Raw genomic sequence first — 8,391 nt, 5'->3', positions numbered from 1 at the left:
CCTGCTGCGCTGCTGGCCGGGAGCTGCCTGTGGTAAGCGCTTCCCGGCCAGAGCCTATACCTTGCACCCCATCAAAAAAAACCCAAAAAACAGCTGCCTACAAGGGGTCAGCCAAAGAACTGCATGCGGCTCCGGAGCTGTAGGTTGCTGACCCCTGGGCTAGGAGAATGGTCTTTGGAGCAGCATTGTGAGTGGATATGAGCAGGGCAAGATGGCATTTGTCAAGGCCAGAGAGAGGGATGTTACAGTAATCAAGATATAAGACGATAAGAGGCTGGATGAAAGCTTTGGTTGGGGATGGATAGGAAAGGCTGCATCTTAGAAATGTTATGCAGAAAGAATTGGCAACATTTAAACATAGACTTAATGTGAGATTCTCGAGAGGTCTGGGTCAAAGATGATGCACAGGTTGTGGGCCTGAGTGACAGGCAGGATGGTAATCTTGTCCTGAGAGAGGAGGTTGTAGGGAGGGCTTTGGGAGGATTTATGTATGGCCACAACAGGGTCTTAGGATCCATCGACACTCAATAAAAGACTTAAAAGTGGCAATTCTTCAACAAAAAAACTTCAAAAACAGTCTCCAACGAGAAACTGCAGAACTGGAATTAATTTGCAAACTGGACACCATCAAATTAGAATAATAGAATATTAAGGTTGGAAGAGGCCTCAGGAAGTCATCTAGTCCAACCCCCTGCTCAAAGCAGGACCAACATGAACTAAATCATCCCAGCCAAGCTTTTGTCAAGCTGGGCCTTAAAAACCTCTAAGGATGGAGATTCCACCGCCTCCCTAAGTAACCCATTCCAATTCTTCACCACCCTCCTAGTGAAGTAGTGTTTCCTAATATCCAACCTACACCTCCCCCACTGCAGTTTGAGACTATTGCTTCTTGTTCTGTTATCTGCCACCACTGAAAACAGCCTAGCTCCATCCTCTTTGGAACCCCCCTTCAGGTAATTGAAGGCTGCTGTCAAATCCCCCCTCACTCTTCTCTTCTGCAGACTAAATAACCCCAGTTCCCTCAGCCTCTCCGTGTAAATCATGTGCCCCAGTCCCCTAATCATTTTCGTTGCCCTCTGCTGCACTCTCTCCAATTTGTCCACATCCCTTCTGTAGTGGGGGGACCAAAATTGGACGCAATACTCCAGATGTGGCCTCACCAATGTTGAATAGAGGGGAATAATCACTTCCCTCGATCTGCTGGCAATGCTCCTACTAATACAGCCCAGTATGCCATTGACCTTCTTGGCAACAAGGACACTCTGCTGACTCGTATCCAGCTTCGTATCCACTGTAATCCCGATGTCCTTTTCTGCAGAACTGCTTAGCCAGTTGGTCCCCAGCCTGTAGTGGTAACTGAATAAAGATGGGAGTGGATGGGTCCCTACAAAAACTAATTTTCCCCTTGCTGATACTCGCACCTTCTTGTCAACTATTTGAAATGGGCCACCTTGATTACATTGAACTCATTAGCACTACAGAAGTGATTTTTCCTCCTTTCTTGTCAACTTGTCAACTGTTCAGAATAGCCCACTACTACTTTAATTGAATTGGCTCGTTAGCACTGACCCCCACTTGGTAAGGCAACTCCCATCTTTTCATATGCTGTGTATTTATACCTCTTTACTGCGTTTTCCACTCCATGCATTTGATGAAGTGGGTTTTAGCCCATGAAAGCTTATGCCCAGATAAATTTCTTAGTCTCTAAGGTGCCACAAGGACTCCTTGTTGTTTTTGCTGATGCAGACTAACATGGCTACCACTCTGAAACCAAGTACTTCATAAATATTCACTAATTATGCCTTACAATCCCTCTGAAGTAGGTCAGTATTAGTACCCCCATTTTACACATTGAGATACTGAGGCACAAATAACCTGATTTTTTTTTTCCAGAGGCGCTGAGCATTAAATCTCCGTTTGAATTCAAGTGGAGCTGTCTGTGCTCAGTTCTTCTGAAAATAACCCTTGGCAACTTGCCCAAGGTCATCCAGGAAGTTGATGGCAGAGTTCTGTTGCCCAGTCCCCTCCGGTAACCACTAGAAAACACCCTTCCTTAATTGAGAGGGGAAATAGGCTAGTATGAACTGTCTTAAGTTCTAGGAGGCAAGTGAATGTATTAAATCATTTAAAAAAGAAATCTTAATAAAATTAGCCTTTGAGCTGATTAGGATTAGTAAGGTTTAATAGTGTTTTTGTAATTCCATTTAACTTCCTTCTTTTTTTCACTGTAGTAATTTACTTATCTTACAACCTGATAATGGGAAAATGCTGAACAGGTTTCATCATAAGAAATCCATTTCAAATTTAACTTGTGGTCCATCTGTCTTTATAATAAAGCAGTATTTCTCAAGCTGGTGGTTGTGACCATCAGGGGAGATGTGGGATGGGTTTAGGGGGGTCGAAAATGCAGGGTTGGTGTTAAGGGGTGGCAAACAGAGCAGTTGCCCTGGGCTCCACACCACAGGGGGCCCCACAAAGCTAAATTATATGCCTCAGCTCGAGGTGGTGGGGCTCGTGTTTGAACCCCAGGTGGCAGGGCTTGAGGCTGAAGCATGTAACTTAGCTTTGTGGGGCCCTGGGAAATTGCCCTGCTTGCCTTCCCTTAATGTCGGCCCTGAGTATTATTCATAATTTACTTAATGATATCTAAGGTAAGGGGTCCCAATTTTTTCAGGTCTTGGGGGAGGCAATTATTTTTAAGCCCAAAGGGGGGGTCGCCAGCACTAAAAAGGTTGAGAGAAGATTTATGGCTGCAGAGTAGTCTACAGAATGTGGTTTGTGCTGGCTAAAATCTGGATTTAGCTAAACTACGTTCAAGTTAATGTTTAACACAACTGGAGGTAAAATGAGTATTTTTAACTTTATCAAGCTTTGGGAGGAGCCCATTTGGTTAAACAGTAGTGCAGAATAAGTGCTTGCTCAATATGCCCACAGTGGTGAATAAGAGAAGTGTTGGCAACGTTGTTTGGGTAATAAATAGGGTAATAAATGTTTAATAGGCCATTATATACTCAGAATGTTCAAGGTAAATGCAGAATGTGTGCTCTTTGGAACCTTCATGCAAACTACTTGGTAGTAGCACTCTCTGGAATCAGCTGGCTGAAGGTCACTGTTTGCCTTGCCTCTGGTTCCAAGTAGGGCAATTCTTGCTAAAATATCTTGCAAAAGATTAAGAGCTGGGATAAACTGAAGAAATTTTAAATATCATATTGGACTTTAATTATAGCTTGGAACACTGTTGACAGCTATAGTTCAGGATTTGTGAATGTTTCCTTTCAAAGACTGTTTTTTCAGTTGTTGGTAACTTTCTGAAATGTTCCAAACTCGGCCTCTACTGGAGGATGAATATTTAGTGACAAGTTTGAGTAAATATGGGGCTGTTACTTTTGAAAGTAAGGATAGTAGGGGGGAAAATACACGGTTCCCAGCATTAAAAAAAAGAAAGTCTTTCAGAGTTGTTTTGAACAGCTTTAGTGCTGAAATCGTGGGAAGCTGAATGTTGAAATTTGACCGAGAATTTATAGAAGAGGAGTTCCTTTCAGGGTTACCATGAACACTGGTTTTGATTTGGCCAAGTTTTGAGCTTTGGAAATAGTTACATGCATAGTAAGTGCCCAATCCCTCAATGAAATGAGTGCAAGCTACACCCTGTGCAGAGCCCCATTCACAGGGGTGCCACATAGGTTCGAGGGTCTGCCTGCAATCATCACATTCCAGGATCAGTACCTAAATGTTTAACAATGAATGACAGCAGTATTTTTAACTCTGCCCCTTTGACTCTGATTTTGAAAAGCACAAAAGCCATGTGCTCAACTTTAATCATGTGAGTAGCCCAAGTCATGGGATGAGTCATGTTTAAAGTTAAGCATGTGTTTTAAGTGCTTTGCTGGATCAGAGCTTAGCTATGCTTCCACTGAAATTAATGGTAAAACTCTACTTGACTTCAGTTGGAGCAGAGTTAGGCCAGTGCTGAGCACTTTCGAAAATCTCTCTGTAGTCTTTCATTATATCATCAAATTTAGTTTTTTCAAGTGATACGTTTATAGTGTAACTTTTTTCTCCAGCCTTGTAAGATGCGTCTTGTAATGTGTACAGTAAATGAGGTAGGGCTCCTGTAAAGACCTTGCCTCACTGGCGTATACAGAGCAGTGCACTGGTACAGGTTGAACCTCTCTAGTCCGGCATTCTCTGGTCTGGCAACATCAGTGGTCCGGCATGATTTTAGTTCGCTAGATGTCCGCCTACTGGGGGGCAAGTTTCCCGCTGTCCGGCAAAGTCCCGCCAATCCTGGCTGTCGGTGTTCTGTGCTATTATTTAGCTCTAACTTACCCCTAAATATGTCTTCTAAGAGACCAGCAAGCAGTGGAAGTGTTGGTAATGCTGCTAAGCATAAGCATGTGTCAATATCCATATAGCAAAAGGTGTAATTGTTGCAGAAATTGGAAAAAAAGCACATCGGTACGTGCCTTGTGTGAGTTTTACAATGTAGGGTCATCTACAGTGTATGATTTGAAGAAGTTAAAAGAATTAAATCCTTAAGCTTTTTGCCAAAAGAGACAGTAAAAAAAAAGTATGAGTGTTTGTAAGATATTGAAGGAGGGGGGAAGCAGCAGTTTAGATAGTGCACTTATACATGGGTTCAAGCTTCGTAGGAATGAAGGTGTTAGCATTTCAGGTGAGATGATGATGGTACAAGCAAAAATATTCCACAGAGAACTTAACCTGCAGCATGAGTTTGACTGTTCACAAGGATGGCTTCAGAAATTTAAAAACAGGCATGGCATTCGTCTACATTGTGTGTGCGGTGAAAAAAGAAGTGCAGATATGGAAGCTGCCGCTAAGTATGTTGACAGATTTGCACAGTTAGTTGCAAATGAGTAGTTCTCCCCAGAGCAGGTATACAATGCCAATGAAACTTCTCTCTATTGACATTGTATGCCTAGAAAAAACATTGGCTACTGATGCAGAGGGGCCAACATCTGGTACAAAGGAGTCAAAGGACAGGGTAACTGTCCTTGGTTGTAGCAATGCAGCAGGCATGCACAAATGCAAACTCATGGTTATTGGGAAAAGTGTGAACCCAAGGGCATTCAAAGGGGTGAAAATATTCCCAGTGATATACCATGGCAACAAAAAAGGATGGATAACGACAAATCTATGTCTCGAGTGGTTTGAGAAATATTTTTAATGTAGGCAAGAGTCTATTGCACCTCAGTAGGTCTGGATCCAAAACGCCAAATTGTGCTGATTCTCGACAACTGCTCTGCCTACCATAAAGCAGAGCTGCTAGTCAAAGATCATGTGGTGGGATTGTATTTACCCCCAAACTGTACCTTACTGATTCAGCCTTGTGATCAGGGTATCTTACAATCTCTTAAGTGTATGTACAAGTCAGAGTTTATGCACCAATTGCTGGTCTCACTTAATGATGAGAAGAGTTTGACAACATTTAGGAAAGAATTTAACCTCAAGGATATGAATTGGACACTAGTTAGAGCCTGGGAAAGAGTAACTCCATCCACTCTGAAGAATGGAAGGCACAAATTGTGACAAGCCCAAATGTTTGAGGACAGTCCTGACGTCAATGATGAGTCCGAGTTCACTGGATTTCAATATCTGAAAAACAAAAAATTGTTAGTGTGTTAATGGAGTATGCCAGCAGTATGTCCCACCCTGTAGTGCTTGAGCTGCCCAAGGATTTGGGAGCAGAAAACTTCTAGACTGGATGGAAGTCGACAAAGATGCACAAATTGCTAGTCAAATGACGGATGAAGAAATTGTGCAAATGGTACAGCAGGGAGAAAACGAAGATAATGAAGAAGCCAGTGATGATGATGATGAGGATGTTGCACAAAAAATTTCTATATTCAGTTGGTAACAAATTTAATAGAAGGATTGGAGCAAAAACATTTAATTTCTGAGCAAGCGATCATGTCTCTCTATGTGATACGAGAAAAATTCATTAAAGAAAAACCAAAATACATGAGACAAGACAAGCTGTAAGATTGGTTAAAGGTAGCGAAGAGGAGCGGTGAGCAGCACTCTAGAGTCAAAAATCCTGTTGCCTCCACTTCATCTACCCTGGATATACCTACAGCAGAGACCCCAGATGTAAATCAAATGTAATTTGAGTTTGCAGTTCTTGTCACATCACTTTGGAAGCAGAATTCAGGCATCATTTTAAGTGAGTAAATTATAGATTTACCTGTATTATTATCTTTTATTCATATTTTGTTTTTTTTATGCTTTATCTACTTATTTTCTTGTGCCAATACAGTAAAATTGTGTAACAACACTAACACTTTGTTATGAAGAGAGTCGGTAAACCTTGCTTAGGCGGCGTTGCAAGCCTTGTTCTGTTCCCCTTGGTGAGATAAAAATAAAGAGGCCTGCTTGCTACAATATTGATCTCCTGTGGTTCGGCACCGGTCAGGTCCAGAGGGTGCCGGACTAGAATGGTTCAACCTGTACAAGATCAATCATAGGACTGGAAGGGACCTCAAGAAGTCATCGAGTCCAGATCCCTGCACTCATGGCAGGACTAAGTATTATCTAGACCATCCCTGACAGGTGTTTGTCTAATCTGCTCTTAAAAATCTCCAATGATGGAGATTCCACAAGCTCCCTAGGCAATGCATTCCAGTGCTTAACCACCCTGACAGGAAGTTTTTCCTAATGTCCAACCTAAACCACCCTTGTTGCAATTTAAGCCCATTGCTTCTTGTCCTATCCTCGGAGGTTAAGAAGAACAATTTTTCTCCTTCCTCCTTGTAATAACCTTTTATGCACTTGAAAACTGTTATCATGTCCCCTCTCAGTCTTCTTTTCTCCAAACTAAAGAAACCCTTTTTCCCCCCCCCCAATCTTTCCTCAGAGGTCATGTTTTCTAGACCTTTAATCATTTTTTAAAAAAGAATGAGGCATACTTGTGGCACCTTAGAGACTAACAAATTTATTTAAGCATAAGCTTTCATGGCTAAAACCCACTTCATCAGATGCATGCAGTGGAAAATACAGTAGGAAGATTATATATATACACACACACACACACACACACAGAGAACATGAAAAAATGGGTATTACCATACACACTACAATGAGAGTGATCAATTAAGGTGAGCTATTATCAGCAGGAGAAAAAAAACCCCAATAATAGCTCACCTTAATTGATCACTCTCATTATAGTGTGTATGGCAACACCCATTTTTCATGTTCTCTGTGTGTATATATCTTCCTACTGTATTTTCCACTGCATGCATCCGATGAAGTGGGTTTTAGCCCACGAAAGCTTATGCTCAAATAAATTTGTTAGTCTCTAAGGTGCCACAAGTATGCCTCATTCTAACAAATTTATTTGAGCATAAGCTTTCGTGGGCTAAAACCCACTTCATCGGATGCATGCAGTGGAAAATACAGTAGGAAGATATATACACACAGAGAACATGAAAAATGGGTGTTGCCATACACACTATAATGAGAGTGATCAATTAAGGTGAGCTATTATTGGGGTTTTTTTTCTCCTGCTGATAATAGCTCACCTTAATTGATCACTCTCATTGTAGTGTGTATGGTAATACCCATTTTTTCATGTTCTCTCTGTGTGTGTGTGTGTGTGTGTGTGTATATATATATGTATATATATAATCTTCCTACTGTATTTTCCACTGCATGCATCTGATGAAGTGGGTTTTAGCCATGAAAGCTTATGCTTAAATAAATTTGTTCGTCTCTAAGGTGCCACAAGGACTCCTCGTTCTTTTTGCTGATTCAGACTAACACGGCTACCACTCTGAAACCTTAATAATTTTTGTTTCTCTTCTCTGGACTTTCTCCAATTTGTCCACATGTTTCCTGAAATGTGGCACCCAGAACTGGACACAGTACTCCAGTTGAGTCTTAATTAGCACGGAGTAGAGTGGAAGAATTACTTCTCCTGCCTTACTTACAACACTCCTGCTACTACATCCTAGAATGATGTTTGCTTTTTTTGCAACAGTGTTATACTGTTGACTCATATTTAGCTTGGATCCACTATGACTCCCCGATCCCTTTCTGCAGTATTCCTTCCTAGGCAGTCATTTCCCATTTTTTGTGTGTGCAACTGATTGTTCCTTCTTAAGTGGAGTACTTGCCTTTGGCCTCATGTGTAATCAAAATCTGAGGAAAAAATTGCATTATATATAGTGTGTGATCCTATAACTAGACTTCATTGTAATGCGTGCATACAAAGGGGCAGAGGTAAGGTTCTACATACAACTTTGAGATTTCCTGACCTCTTTGTGTCTGACTGCACAAACCGAATGCTCTTTTAAAATGAGATTTTTAAAAAACGAAACAATGTATTGTAGAGACTGTTCATAAATGCTTCATATCGGAAGTTCTGTTTGCTGT

General features: G+C 41.4%; 1 protein-coding gene across 2 annotated transcripts in view; it reads left to right on the top strand.

Annotated features, from left to right (window-relative positions):
• NME7 (NME/NM23 family member 7) overlaps window positions 1-8,391 on the top strand; it is a 169,711-nt gene that overhangs the window by 13,226 nt on the left and 148,094 nt on the right. The gene's annotated exons all lie outside the window — the stretch shown is intronic.

Source organism: Lepidochelys kempii, chromosome 1 (assembly GCF_965140265.1).
Source record: "Lepidochelys kempii isolate rLepKem1 chromosome 1, rLepKem1.hap2, whole genome shotgun sequence".
NCBI lineage: Eukaryota > Metazoa > Chordata > Testudines > Cheloniidae > Lepidochelys > Lepidochelys kempii.
Note: the sequence above shows the minus strand (reverse complement) of the source record. Positions and strands in the feature narration are given on the sequence as shown.